Here is a 15,248-nt window from a genome sequence, read left to right as displayed (position 1 = left end):
ACAAACAGTTCAGGAAATCGTAAGTCCAAGTGGGTCTTGTTTGGACAAAGTCACGGTGCCGGCAGGGCTGCATTCCTTCTGAAGTCTCTAGCAGACAATCCGTCTTCCTGCCCTTTTCCAGCTTCTAGAAGCCGCCTGCCGTCCTTGGCTTGTGGCCCTTCCCTGCACCTTCAAGGCCAAGTTCTGCTTCCATCATCGCAGCCCTTTGTTTGACTCTGACCCTCCTACCGTCCTCTTGCGAGGTCCCTTGTGCTGGCAGTGGGCCCATCCAGCGCAGTCCTCTTATCTCAAGAGCCTTAATTTCATCAAGTCCCCTTTGCCATGGGAAGCACCACATTCCCAGGCCCCGGGGGTTAGGAAGCAGCCAGCTTTGAGGGGCCACGACTCCGCTCCCACATCGTTCTTGGCTCGCAGGCCGTACAGCAACTGGCAGTGCGCTGGCTTTGGCCCGCAGGCCCGCTGACCCCACCAAGCCTTCGGGCCTCTTAGATTTCACGGCCCATCGCCGCCCTCCCCTGGCCGGCACCCTCATCTCCCTACCTACGCTTACCGGGTTATATCCAACTCCGGCTGCTCTGCCCCGGCCTCCAGCACCTGGATATGGCTGGGAAAAGGGAATCCAGCAGCCTGGCGACCTAACTGAAATGCAGCTTCCTGGCCCCCCATAGGGCCCTGGCTCACCCTCCCTCCCATTCTCCTGACTCTCCCACATCTTCTCTCCTCAAGACCGCCTCCACCCCCATCCCCTGTCCCCTTCCTCACGCTCAGCTGGTGGCCTCACTTCCTGTTTCTCTGGGGAAGCAGAAGCAATCCGAAGCAAACCTCCTGCTCCCTTCAGCACCACTGCCTCCCGACCTGCACCTGCCTGGGCCCCGGGGCCCCAGTCTGAGCTCTCCCAGGAGGAGGTCCAGCCACCCTTTGCCTCCTGCCCCCTGGACACTGAAGCACTAGGGGAGCACACCCATCACACACTGTCAGCACCCCCAATTGGAAAAAACACGAACCCTTGCTCCTCTCTCCCCTTCCAGCCATGACTCCTGTTTTTCTCTGCTCCCTTTATAGCAAAACGTCCTTTGGGTGCCTCTACCCACTCTCTCCCCTTCTCGCCCACTCACTCCACCCGACCCTCCCATTCCATCAAATCCTCCAAGGTGCTGAGTCTGAGGGTGTGTTTTCAGTCCTTGGGGCATCTGGCCTTCCTGCACTTCTTCCTTCTGGAACATTCCCCAGCCCAGGCTCCCAACCTCTTCTGTCCACCACGGAGCTCCCAGAGAGGTCTAAAAGCTGTGCAGGTAATAAAAAATATATTTAAAAAATAAAAATAATTTTAAAATAAATAAAAATAAAAACCGTGCAGGGGCATTCAGAATCCAGGCTCTGCCTGAACCCCACTCCAGGTATAACATGGGTCACCCCAGGCCAGTTCCTTAACGTGACTGCAGGGTCCTTGCCTGTCACCCGGAGGCCACGTGGCTCCCAGCCCTCAGGGCTGTCCTGAGAAGTCCTGGCATCAGTCGGTGCTACCAGCTCCTGGGCCACCCTGGGCTGCGGTGGCCAAGGGGGAACCTGGCCCTTGGAGAATGACAGGGTGCTGTTACGTGCAGGAGAGGGACTGTGGAGTGGCCAAGCCTCCCTCTTCCCTGCCCAAACTTGCCAGAAGTGAAAGGGGCAGGCATGTTCTCCGGGTCCTTTGCTGTGGGACCTGCGCACATCTGCACCCCAGTAGAGGCACCTCTCAGGGAGGGTCAGGGAGGGTAAAATCGCCCCCAGGCCACCTGCTGCTTTAAAGCATCGGTAGAAAGTGCCTTTGTAAATCGAATCGCTTGCCCCTGTGTGAGCGCGTGTGAGAAATACGGATAACCGTCTATTAAAATGGCCCAGATCTGGTCCCCCTGCAGCTGGACTGGCACTGGAGGTCACGGGGCAGGTACTGCTCAGAAAGCAGATGTGGGGCCAGGGCTGACTTGGTCCTCCTGGCCAGGGGAAAGAGGGGATGGCCAGCGTAGGTGGACACCTGAGACCATCACCCCTCCTCCAGCCGGAGGGTCAGGAGGGGCTGAGGATGTGAGCTGATCCCAAGGGCCAACTTCCTCTACCTGGCAGAGCCAGAGCCTTCCCAGCTCCCTCCCCTGACCCCGCACCCAATTCCAGGTAGGAAGAGTGAATGAGAGTCCTGCAAAGGCTTTGTTGAGGAATGGATACACAAATGCGGTGTAATCCAGACAAGGGAATATGATTCGGCCGTGAGAATGAATGACGTTCTCCCACGGGCGACACCATGGATGACCCTTGAAGCATCATGCAGCAAAGACCCCACGTTGCATGTTTCATTTATACAAACTATCCAGGGAAATCCATACGGACATAAATGAGACTAGCGGCTGCCCAGGGTTGGGAAGGTTGGGCGAAAATGAGGAGTGATACTAATGAGTGTGGGATTTCTTTTGGGGGTAATGAAAGTGCTCTAAAATTGATTTAGCCATGGCTGCACAAACTCTCTGAATATACTAAAACGTTAAATGGGTGAATTGTAGAGTATGTGAATTATAGTTCAATAAGGCTGTTATTTTTTAAAGACTTTATGCACCCTAAAGATGCCCAGAGGTCCAGGGGGCCCCTGAAAACACAGAGATCCCCTAGGGCAGTGAGTTCCAGGGTACGTTATCCCAGGGTGGCCTCGGACCAGAAGCCGGAGTTGCTCCTTTGAGAGATTTTAAATAAAAAGAATCTGGATTTCAGCCGCCACCGGGAGACCTGTCAGCAAGGGTGGCTGCAGATTTCAACTCTGCAGACGGTAGCAATGGGTTGAGGGGAAGATAGGTTTTTTTTTCACTTTCATCTGCCCCTTCCCTTTGGACAGATGATGTATTCGGTTCCTATTGCTGCCTAACAAATGACCCAAACTTAGGCGGAAGTCCAGGTGTGGCCGAGCCAGGTTCTCTGCTTGGGGTCCCCCAGGCTGAAATCAAGGCCAGGGCTCGGGGCCTCCTCCAAGTTCCCTGCGGTGGTGAGCCTGGGGTCCCAGGCATTTAGCTGGCTGTCGGCTGGGTGCCACCCCCGGCTCCTAGGCACCCCCACCACCCCGGCACTCAGCCACGGAGACCCTCCCGCTTGTCCCCCACTGGGTCCCTGAAGCTCTCCACATTCCTTTTCTGCTCCCTGGTGGAGAAAACCCCCTGCTCTTAGAGGGCTCGTGCGATTGGGCCAGGCCCACCCGGAAAATCTCATCTTGAGGACAACCTTGCCAGCGAGTGTGACCTAATCAAGGGACCAGGTGCGCGGGCTCCGCACAGCCGACAGGAGGGGCTGGCCCGGGCGAGGGTCCCTGGGAGTGGGAGGGAAAGACCCCGAAGGAGGCCTAGCGGATGCCGGGGGTCTTTCCAAGGGCTTACGGAGAACTGGAGATGGAGCCGCTACTCGAGTCTGTGCCCCTTTCGAGTTTTTCTCTCTGCTCAACTATGCCAGGAACAGGGCGACGGACCAGATGTCCATTTGGAGCCTGTCTGGCCAGGAGGGGAAGGGAGAGGAGAGCGGGTCCCGCCCGTGGCAGCAAGAAGGAGGCCCTGAAGATGCAAAACGTCCTGGCTGGGAGAGGCCCCCCCATGCTCCCCGGAAGCAGACTGGGGCTCGACGCCCCTGGCGCGGAGTGAGCGAAGCCCTGGTCTCCCGCCCAGCTTGCCCGAGTCCTTCGGGCCGAGGCTGGGGGGCCCCGTCCACTAGGGGGCGCCCGGAGCACACGCTGCGCTGTGGGCGAGCCCAGGTGACCATCTGGGGAACCCGTGGCAGGGCATCGGAGGGGACCCAGGTGGTGTCTAGGGGACCCCACCTCCCTCCCACAGCCGAGCCCGCACGCCCCAGCCCTTCCCTCTTGGAAGTGGGGGGGCAGGTGGCTGCTCCGTTGGAAGCAGGGCCCTGTGTCTCCTGAGGCTGGCTTCCTTTCCCGCCACCCACACCCCCTCCCGTGGCTCTCCCTTCAGCTCCGGGCTCCCCCTCCCCTCATGCACCCGGGAAAGTTCTCAGCCCGCCTGTCGGGGGGCTTTCCCCCTGGAGGCATGTGTCCCTGCTTTTCAGCATGCCACCGAGGAGCCAGGTCCACTGTGTCTCCATTAGGCACACGACAGGGCCACTTGGTGGGCCTCTTCCGCTCCACTGTCTGATGGTGGGCAGCGCGGCTCTAGGCCCGCCAGACGCAGGAGACTTGCCTGAAGACCCCCAAAGACTAAACGGTCAAGACGGACCCTTTCCACGGGGAGTGGGGAGGAGAGGCTGGAGCCCTGGGTGGACGGAGCCTCTGGCCTCTGGTTAATATCCAAGAGGAAAACAGGGACCCAGGGGCTGCGGCCGGCCGAGGGTGAAGGGCCAGCCTTTTGGACCTGGGGGAGGCTTCTGGCACGGGAGGCAGAGGGCAGAGGGAGTGGGTGTGTCCCTCCGGGCAGCTGCTGTCCTCTGGCCGAGTGGGCAGAGGTGGGCAGAGAAGGCAGGATGGCGAGTCCCATCTGAGGGGCTAGGAAGGGCTGGAGCCCGGGCATGCTGCCAGCGAGCAGGGGGCACAGGGAAAGCGGGGAAGGGGCTCCCAGGAGAGGGCGTGGGCTCAGAGCCCCCGTGCGAGCCCAGGAGGGTGGGGTCCTCACGATGGGGCGCCCGCTGCGTGTCAGGTGCCGCGGTGGCGGCTCTGCGTGCCTACCTTTCGGAATCCCCGCTGGAAGTCTCATTCCTGAGCCTGAGTGATTAGCCCAAGGTCACCACAGCCAAAGCCTGGATTCCATGCTGCTCTGGTGTCTTAACGACCCCTGGGCCGCCACCCTGCAGAATGGCTTCCAAACTGGCCTCCAGGGTCGGAAGGTCACCTGGGTGCCGGGGCCATGCCCTGGCCAGCTCAGACCAGGTGTGTGAGGGAGACCCGTCAGGAAGGGGGCCGACTGCACCCCCAAAGGCCCTGCCTGGGGTCTGGAGGGAGCCAACGTGCTCATGTGGGCAACGAGGTCACACACAAGGCGATGTGGAATCCCCGCTCTGGGGTCCCACCACCGGGGCCCCATCACGGGGGTCAGGCAAGGCTTTCCTGGAGGGTTCACGTTTCGGCCAACGGGAGGAAGGAGGCAATAGAAACATTCTAGAACCAGGCTGGAGCAAAGGGGCTGACCGTTTGCTCCTCCCTGGAGACTGCCCGCTGCCCGCGCGGCCAGCATAGCTGGGGTTAACATCTGTCTGGTGCAGTGGCCTCGGCAGCAGCACGTGGTGGTGCCAGTAACTCAGAAGCTGAAATGTGAGAAGCTAGAGGAGAGGCCGAGCCAGCAGAGAGGGCTTCCCGGGCAGGAGCCAGCGGCTCTGTCTGCCAGGGCGGCTGCCTGGCCCTCCCCCCACTTGGCCCACCTCCCTCCCGCACGGCTGCCCCTCCTGGCCAGGCCGGGGGCTCTGGCACCCACTCAGGGAGGTCCATGGTCACGGCCAGTGTCCAGGCCCTTCGGCCACCAGGCAGCCGGTCCGTCCTGCGGAGCTGGGAAAGGGTCGAGGGCCGCGCCAGGGAACACTGGAGAGCCCCCCGGCTCTGCCAACCTTCTCCGGAAGCACTGGGTGGGGAGACAGAGCAGAGGACAGGGGTGAAGGAGGCCTGGAGGGACTGCCTGAGGGGCTGGGGTGGGGACAGGGAGGGCCTCGGGGCCCCAGACTCAGAGGCCCGGGCTGACTTCTCCCACCTGGGGCAGAAGTGAGTCGTGGGAAGGCTTCTGCTCCAGGGGCAGGGAGGGAAGCAAGGGTTCCAGCACCTTCCCCAGGCCTCAGTGCCCCCCTAGGCGCAAGGACTAAGGGCCCAGAGAGGGCCACCCGAAGACAGGTGGCTTCCTGCCGGGTATGCGAGAGGCGGTGGTGCTGCGCAAGCGCGTCGCGTCCATCATCTTAGGAACCCCACACCACCGAATGGGTTGCGGGGCAGTCAGGGTATTCCAGAGAAACAGAACCAAATGGAGATATGTACACACATGCACGTGCAAACACGTGCACACATGCACTCTACACACAAATGCACTCAGGCACACACATGTACTACACACATGCATGCATATACAGTCACACACGCATATAGACACACACACACCTACAGGTACATACACACACGCACACATCTATGAAGAGATTTAGTGTAAGGAATTAGCTCATGCAATTGTAGGAACTGGGAGTCTGAAATCTGCTGGGGAGGCCGACAGGCCAGAGGGGATACTGCAGGGTTGAGGCAGGAGTCGTCTCTGAGAAACCTGTTTTTACTCATAAGGCCTTCAACTGATTGGCTGACCTTCAGAATAATCTCCTTTACTTCAAATCAGCTGCTTGTAGACTTTAACCACATCTCCAAAATACCTTCCTCCTAGCTTCGCGATTGATTGACTAACTAGGTACCCTAGGCCTGCCCAGTTGACCCAGAAGGCTAACCATCGGGTAGGTACTTTTGCTGAGATCCCCAGTTTACAGATGAGGAAACAGAGGGTCAGAGTTTCAGCAACTTGCCCCAAGGCCACACAGCTGATCCGAGCCCAGGTTAGTCTGAGAGCAGGACTTTGCACTTACCCATCAGAGCATGCAGAGAAAGTGGACGAAGCAGAGGCCCAGAAGGGCCACGGGTCAAGTCTCCCCAGTGAAGACGGGCCTGCGTGCCAAACCCGAGACGGCACACAGTGGAGGGCGGCCCGGGGGACCAAAGAGGGGCCGTTCTGAGCAGACAGATGGGGGCAGTCACGGTGGGGCTCACTGTCCTCCTCTGACCCTCTGGGACTAAAGAACTGTCACCGGGCAGGTGACCAGCGCTCTCCTTGGCAGATCATGGGGTGTTTTTTCGGGTCTGAGCTTGGCATGGCCCTTGTCTGAAGAGTCAGCCCCATTTCCTGAGGGGAGCCGGCTCGACAAGGCATCTCTAAAAATGAGCAGCGACACCCGAAGAGGGGTCGCAGGAAGCCACGCAGCCTGGTGGCTAATGTCCAGAGTCAGAGTCTAGCTCCACCCCTGTGTGTGGGGTGGTCCTCTCAGAGCTTCAGGGGCGTCATCTGCAGAAGGGGGCTGACGCCAGCACCTCCAGCACAAGACTGCTGTGAGGCTTGAACCCAGTGTTTGTCCAGAGCGCTTGGACTGAAAATCTACATCCTCACAAAACGTTGTTCAGGAACATCATAGCGCCCTGTTCACGATGCTGAAGAGAAAGAACCCAAATTTCCACCAGCCAGTGGACAGAGAGACAAAATGTGGCCCAGCGATGCAATGGAATACTTTCAGCCATAAAAAGGAATGAGGAGCTGAGGCACGCTGTGATGTAGATGAACCTTGAAGATACTGTGCTTGGTGAAAGAAGCCGAACACAAAAGGCCACACCCTAAATGATTCCATTTATACGACGACCTATCTGGGAATAAGCCAAGTCATAGAGATGCAAAGGAGATTAGAGGCGGGCAGGGGCCAGGGGAACACTGGGGAGCAGCAGCTCATGGGTTGGGGTTTCTTTTTTTTTGGGGTGATGAAAACGTTATGGAATTAAATTGAAGTGGATGGTTGCACAGCTCCTAGAACGTACTAGAAAACAATGAACTGTCCATTCTACAAGGACGAATTTTAAGGTAAGTGAATTGTATGGGAATATTTTAAAGGGCCCTCAGGAAACGGCAGCTCTCATTACAGAGTCTCCAGCCTCAGGGAGTCTGTCAGGTAAGAAGCCTGGGCAGGGGCCTTACCTAAGTGTTCACACCTAGGGGAGAGGAGGAGTTAGGTCTGGATGGAGCCTGGGGAGCCCGAGCCCCCAGGAGCCACTGGCTGCCCTACTGAGGGCCCGACAAAGCCCCACAGGTCAGCACTGGGCCTTCCAGAGGGGCACCTCCCAGGGGAGCACCTTCCAAAGGAGGACCTCCCAGAGGAGTACCTTCCAGAGGAGGACCTTCCAGAGGAGCACCTTCCAGAGGAGGATCTCCCAGAGGAGGCCCTTCCAGAGGAGGACCTTCCAGAGGAGAACCTTCCAAAGGGGACCTTCCAGAGGAGCACCTTCCAGAGGAGCACCTTCCAAAGGGGACCTTCCAGAGGAGGACCTTCCAGAGGGGACCTTCAGAGGAGACCTTCCACAGGAGCACCTTCCAGAAGAGGACATTCCAGAGGGGACCTTCCAGAGGCTCTTCCAGAAGGGACCTTCCAGAGGAAGACCTTTCAGAGGAGCACCTTCCAGAAGAGGACTGCAGGCCCGGCTGGCAAGGCTTCAGAGGAAGTTTGAGTTGAGAACTGGGGGATTTGGGGGGTTTGGCGGAGGGCAGGGCAGGCATCCCAGGAAACCAGCGGTGCAGAGGTGTGAGCACCGAGGCAACAGGATGGAGGAGTTGAGCTACCCACGCCCAAACAAATTCTAGACAGTGCATTACTACTACCTTGGTTTCCGAATAGCTGCAAAAGCTTAAATATTCTTGCCCCTCCATGGCCCGAGGGGTCTCCCGAGGCCTCTAAGAAGTTCTGAGTATGAGAACGTGGTGTCCTCTTCTGGGGACCCCCAAGTTCCAGGGGGGCACCTTTCCTCTTTTCCCTACCCCCCAGCCTCTCCAGGGTTCTGGGATTAGCAAGTCTGATTCAGGGCTCCCCAATGTTAAATATGCAGGCCCCCTCCCCCCCCCTCCCCCCGTGCTGGCAGCATGGGAAGGACAGCGACCCCCCCGCACCTTCTCCAGGAGCCCCAGTAGGAGCTGAGGGGGCAGGGAGACGACTCCCAGGGGCAGGCTGAGCCTCCAACTTGGCAGTGGAGGCCCTTGAGCTGGGCAGCAAGTTCTGCCTCCAGCCCTTCCCAGCCCTTCCCAACCCTTCCCTCTCCATCTCTCCTGTGCAGCCTCTCACACTTTCTATGGACAAATCAAATAACAGAAAACTCTTTGGAGAAGAGAAAGGCACTGCTGCCCGGGCCCCTCTCCCCCCACCCACCACGTCCTGTCGGCCCACCAGGCAGGCCCCACAGGACCTAAAGGGGAAGAGAAAGGGGACTGACTCAGCAGGAGCCTGCCTGCCTCTCCGGGCCAGCCTGGGGCGAAGGATTTTGCATGCTCTAGTTCCTTCGATCCTTGAAAGAATCCTATGAGGTTTCAGAGATGACAGAAATGAGTCCCTGAGAGTAACTGGAGGCAGGCAGCTGGCAGGTGACAGCAGCAAGGCCAGCCCAACGCCAGCCCAGCTGAGCCGTGGAGCCGGCTGTCCCTGCCACCGCTGGGACGTCTGCTCCTCCAGGGACCACACACACACACACACACACACACACACACAAACTCCCACGCCGTAAACGTGGCTCCAAGGGTGTCGGCCCTACCCCGGGGTGGGCTCCGGACCCTCATCCTTCCACCAGTGAGAGGCTGGGAGGACAGAGGGCACTGGTCTGGCAGTAAACGAAGCACAGAGGACATTTACAGCGAGATGCAAGTCAGGGTCACAGTGGCACTGCAGAGCGCCCGACGCGGCTATGCCCTTGGCCTTTGCAGTTATACAAGCTGTTAAATAACTGGTCTTTGAACCCAGTTCTGACTGCAGAGCTCATGGTAGTTCTCCGCCCCGTGCCGTACAGAGAGTCACAAAGGGGCCTGGGACAAGGGCTGGGGGCTCAGATACCACCTCGAGTCCGGCCCCTGGGGTGGGGGGTGAGGGTGCAGAGGGGAGTGTGGGACCCTCTCGCTTTCCTCCTAGAGCAGCTCCATCATCCCGTTTGACCTTCAGAATTGGCATCTGCCTGCAGGAATGTCTCTCTCCCCCTGGAATTCAGCCTTCCAGATGTCAGATCCGCGGCGGCTGTACCGCAAGCTCCTGGGAGTGAATCAGCTGCATTCCGAAGGTGCGAGCGCAGCCGCCACTGCCACTCCCTGGGCGGCTCAGGGCTGCAGACTTCCTCCCCGGCCCCCTGCCCAGGCCCCCCGCCCCCTCCCACCTCGCCTCCTCCCTGCCAGACCAGGCTTTGGGCTTCCTTTCAAGACATTCTCCTGGAACTGGAATTGAGAAAGCAAGCCACTGGGCTGGGAGACACCCCATCTGCTCTTCCCCTCCCCTGCCCTGGGTGCCGCCCCCTGCCCAGAATGGTCTGCTCCCCCGGCTGAATCAACCTGTGCCTGCTTGTTTGTACCTGGTGGAGGTGATGAGAGAGACAGTCAAGTCCTGCCCCACGGCTGGGGAGAGCCAGACGAAATCAAGGCTGCAGGCCCAAAAGTTCAAGTAGTGGCAGGGGCTTCCAGGAAAAGAAACCAGGGGCTGAGACAGAGGACAAAGAGACAGAGCAGAGACAGTGCTGGGGTGGGGGTGGGGGCAGGCAGGGGGCAACGTGGACGCCGAGGCCTGAAGGGGGAATGGGAACCTCCTCCACAGAGCTGCTTCTCCAGAGTCACTTCAAGAGAATGTCGCGGTGATATGTTACCCCAAAGTACTCTCTCCCATCATTCAGTAAGTTCCTGTGTTTTTTTCCTCCCGCCTTTTGTCAGCATTAGAGCATTGGAGCTGGGAAGGCCAGCTAATTTTTTTTTTTTAGGAGGTACCAGAGATTGAACCCGGGACCTCGTATATGGGAAGGAGGCGCTTATTAACTGAGCAATACCCGCTCCCACCAGCTAATTTTATTTACGACAGTTTTATTGAGATACAATGCACATACACAATTCATCCACTTAGTGTGTGCAAGTCAATGATTTTTAGTATATTCACAGAGTCATGCAACCATTACCAAATCTATTTTAGGACCTTCTCATCACCCCCAAAAGAAAACCCCTATCCTCAAGCAGTCACTCCCCATCCTTGCATGTGTGCACACACACACAGGTCCCTGATAACCATCAATCTACCTTCTGTCTCTAGAGATTTCCCTACTCTGGACATTCCATATAAATGGAGTCATGTAATATGACTGTTGGGTCCAGCTTCTTTCACTGAGCAATTTTTCAAGGATCATCTATGTCTTCCAGCATGTATCAGAAACTTCAGTCCTTTTCATGGCTGAGTAATATTCCATCACATGGCTAAACTATATTTTGTTTCTCCACTCATCCTTTGATGGACATTTGAGAGGTTTCCATATTTTGGCTATCATGCACACTGCCATTAACATTCATATACAAGCCTTTGCATGAACAAATGTTTTCATTTCCCTTGAATATTTGCAGTGGAATTACTGCATCAAACTTCTATTTAACCATCAAACTTCTATTTAACCTTTTTGAGGAAATGCCAGACTTCCAAAGCGCCATCCATTTTGCGTTCCCACCAGCAGCGTATGAGGATTCCAACATCTCTACATCCTAGCCAGCGGTTGTTACGGTCCATCTTTCCCTGTGAGAGCCATCCTAATGGGTGTGAAGTGGTGCCATGTTATGGTCTGTTTTAAAAAAATTTTTTTTGTACTCTGGATTTTTTAAGATTTATTTTTCATTTATTTCTCTCCTCTTCCTCTGCTACCCCCGGTTGTCTGCTCTCTATGTTCATTTGCTGTATGTGTTGTTCTGTGTCTGCCTGCATTCTTGCCAGCGGTACCGGGAATCTGTGTCTCTTTTTGTTGTGTCATCTTGCTGCATCAGCTCTCCGTGTGTGCGGCACCACTACTGGGCAGACTGCACTTTTCTTGTGTGGGCGGCTCTCCTTACGGGGCGCTCTCCTTGCACGTGGGCCTCCCCTTCACCGGGGACACCCCTGCGTGGCAGGGCACTCCTTGCACACATCAGCGCTGCATATGGGCCATCTCACCACATGAGTCAGGAGGCCCGGGGTTTGAACCCCGGACCTCCCATGTAGTAGGCAGAGGCTGTATCAGTTAAGCCAAATCCGCTTCCCATGTTGTGGTTTTGATTTACATTCCCTGATAATGTGGGCTAATGTCAATGTCATGTTTGCTCAGCAAACACAGTGCTGAGGTCAGATGCAAATGCAAAGAACTCTCGAGCCTCTGGGCTCCACATTTGGTTCTTCCTCTGAGGCCAAATGGGACAGGAGTGGGTGTAGCTCAGTGGCTGAGCACCTGCTTCACATGTACGAGGTCTTGGGCTCAATCCCCAATACCGCCTTAAAAAAAAAAAAAATTGGCCAAATGGGCCAGGCCCTGCTTTGAGTGAGAATAACTGGATAATGGAGCGTGAACTCAGGGTAGGGTGGGGGAGCTGCTAGTAGCCAGCCAGGTCCAAATGTGGGGGGCTCTTCTGAATAGAGAAGATGGATCGGCCACATTTGTCTCTTCACCCAAGGAAAAGCATCAAGCAAAGGAGGCTCCAGGTAGGACCTGATGGGATAGCCAGGTGGAGGGGCGGGCACAGGCCGAGGAGGCACAGGTGAGACAGCAGAGTTTAAAGGGATCCGCAGAACCAGGAAGGAAAGGCCCATCTGGCTGTTGGAGGAGCAGCTGGGGGGGCGGTCCCCACGAGAAGTGCTGCTCGAGCAAGGGAAGACGAAAGCTGGTCTGTGGCTCCGACGGGGGTGGGGGACCTAGGGGGTCTCGCTTTGGAGAAATGTTGTGGTGCTGGGAGATGGGGTCATAGTTTGTGACTGTGTATTATTTTATTTTATTATTATTTTTACAAGGTACCAGGGAATGAACCTGGGATCTTGTACATGAGAAATAGGTGCTCAACCACTGTGCTACATCTCCTCCCCTAAATCTAGTTTAAACAGAGGAGATGCTCAGCCAATGGCAGCGTTCCAACAGGGGTTGGAATGTGTTTAAATTCAGTCATGGCTCCGATTCCCAACGGCTGCTAGAAGGCTTCAGAAGGGTTTTTCGTGGCTGCCTGGCTGGGAGGCCCAGGACAGAGGGCCACCTGCAGAAAATCACTTGGGGAGCCTGTTAATGTGCACATTTATGGGGCCCACCCCAGACTAACTGATTTAGCAGAGACTCAGAATATCCCTAGCGAGGAGAGGTTCTGGATACAGGGTGCCTGCCCCAGGGCCAGCCCGTCATGCACTATGTTTCAGGCTCTGTGGGTAGCCTCAAAAGGTCCCTGCCCCCCCACCAAGCACCCCCACACTCATGCCCCACCTGGTCAGTGACCACAGCTACAGCCCGAAGTCCCCATTCCGCTCAAAGCCAGGGTATGCAGATGGATCGCAGGCAGCCGGTTCCGAGGCAGAGGGTATGGTGGACCTGGACTGCACAGGGAGAAGCCACTGGCGGGGGGACACTGCCAAGGGCTCCAGCTCCAGCGCTCCCACCCTGAGAAGGGGCTGCCCACTCAACCAGATGCAGAGGCCCGGGGGACAGTGTGGCCAAGAAGAGTAGCAGAAAACCTTTCGTGTCCTCCTTGGTCACTGTCTTCCCGCTCTCCCTCGTGCCCCAGGGTCCATAAATATGAGTTCCATTTTGATGCTGAACCACAGTATCTCAGGTTGCCCAGTGGCCCAAGGTGGAGGCTCCTTTAGCAGCCTGGCACCCTCTCCTGCCGCATTTCACACCATATCCTAAAGGCCAAGACGGAGGCTGTGCCGGGCAGGCGAAGGGGGAGAATTCCGGAGGACTCCATCCCTGCCCTTTTTTTTTTTTTTTTTTGAGTTCCTTGGGAACAGAGGCACAGACAGATCTTCACAGGGGCCCCCAAACATCTCCCCCTTCCTGCAGCCAAGAAGCCATCAGCACAGCAAGCAGGGTGCGGGCTGGCAGCCCCGAGCCCGGCCTGCCTCCCCTGAGAAGTAGTCGGATGGGGTTTGTGTGCGAGGGTCAAGGGATATTTGGGGGATTCTGCTCATTCTGCAGTTGGTGGCATGTAGGCCCAGCCGCCTGGCTGCCATCAGCTCTTCTCGGGCCACAGGCCCCCCACCCTCTCCCACCATCAGAAGCTGCTTCTTCCTGGCTCCAGCCATTCCATTCTCTCACAGAAGGCACGTGTACCTGCTCCAGAGCTGGAGCTGTGGCAAGTGCTTCCTATTCAACAAAAGCAGCATCTCCCTGGAGAACAGATGTCTGTGAAAGTTCCCGCTGCAACCCTGCCCGGTGCTCTGGTTTGGGGCAGGGTCTGCACTACAGCAGGCTGGTGTCTAGGCCTCGGTCAGCCAAAAGGGCCCCGCTGGCCCTTCCAGCACTCCAGGGAGGCAGCCACCTCCTGCTTTCCACCCCTAACACCTTGGGAGGAAACAGAGACACAGAGCGGCAGAGCTACCTTGGTCAAGGTCACAGTCCCCCGCCCCGCCAGCCTGCAGGGAGAACCTGGGGCTTCCAGGTCTGTTTCAGGCAGTAGAGGCAGTCTCCGTGGGTGGGTTTCAATGCTGGTTTGGCCACTTGCAAGCTGCGTGACCTCAGCAAGTTATTCAACTTCTCTGGAACCTGAATTCCTCCAGAGACCCACCTGAGGATTGAAAGAATGCACAGAGCACTCAGCAGGGGCCCAGCACCTGGCACCTGCTCCCACCCGAGGGCCCTTCTCCTCACCACCACACCCTTTTCCTTCTCCCCGCCTCCTCCGCCCTCCAGCCGCCTCCTCTCCCTGCAGCTCCTCAGAGCCGCGTCGGGCGCCAGGGAGGTCCGCATGGCTGGTTCCCCCCTACTTCTTTCAAGTTCGGACTCAAAGTCACCTTCCCAGGTCCCTCCCTTCCTGCCGACGTGAGGCCTGTACTCCTGGCCGCCTCCCTTCCGCCCGGGAAGCTCCACGAGGGCGCGCCCGGCGCGGGGAGCGAATGAATGAAGGGATGGACGAGTCCGCCGACGTCCCGCGCGGGCTCGGGGGCTGGGGGGCTGGGGGCCTGGGTCCCCGCTGCGGGGACAGCCAGGCGGGGGAGGGGGCCCGGGGCCCGGGAGGGCGGCGCCCGGGAGACAAAGGGCGGCCCTACCTGTGCGGGGCCGCGGGCGCCTCCCGCAGGGCGGCTCCGGCGCGCGGCCGCTGAGGTCACGTCCCGGGCGCGCCGCCCGGAAGGAGGCCCCGCGCGGGGCGGGAGGGGCGGGGCGGCGCTCCGGGCCACGCCCCCAGGGGGAGGGGCCGCGAGGCGGGGGCGGGGCCCTCCGGGCCCTCCTCCCACTTCCGCTCGGCCCGCCCGTCCCCCGCCGGCTCATTCATATTCATGAGGTGGCTGGGGGCGGGGCCCTGGCCACCCGGGGCGCCCCGCCCCTGGGCTTCGGCTCCCGCCCGGGGCTGAGGCTCGGGCCCCAGAGGGGCGCCCCCGGCTTCCGCCTCGGGGAGGGAGTTTCCACTTGGTCACGACTCAAAAATGTGTCGCTCCCGCTCCTCCGCCCCCTCGTCCCTGCCCTGGGGGGGGGGGTCTCCGCTCTCGGAAGACACAGGGGCAGGGCCGGCTCCTCC

General features: G+C 58.3%; 1 long non-coding RNA gene across 1 annotated transcript; it reads right to left on the bottom strand.

Annotated features, from left to right (window-relative positions):
* Positions 1 to 10,580: 10,580 nt before the first annotated feature.
* LOC131277711 (uncharacterized) lies at positions 10,581 to 14,877 on the bottom strand. The gene is made up of 2 exons (XR_009184824.1): positions 14,782 to 14,877; positions 10,581 to 14,300 (listed from the first exon to the last, which is right to left on the bottom strand). It is a non-coding gene; the product is annotated as an uncharacterized lncRNA (long non-coding RNA).
* Between the last annotated feature and the right edge of the window lie 371 nt (positions 14,878 to 15,248).

Source organism: Dasypus novemcinctus, unplaced genomic scaffold, assembly GCF_030445035.2.
Source record: "Dasypus novemcinctus isolate mDasNov1 unplaced genomic scaffold, mDasNov1.1.hap2 scaffold_330, whole genome shotgun sequence".
Lineage (NCBI taxonomy): Eukaryota > Metazoa > Chordata > Mammalia > Cingulata > Dasypodidae > Dasypus > Dasypus novemcinctus.
The sequence above is the reverse complement of the archived record's forward strand: the minus strand, read 5'-3'. Positions and strand labels throughout refer to the sequence as shown.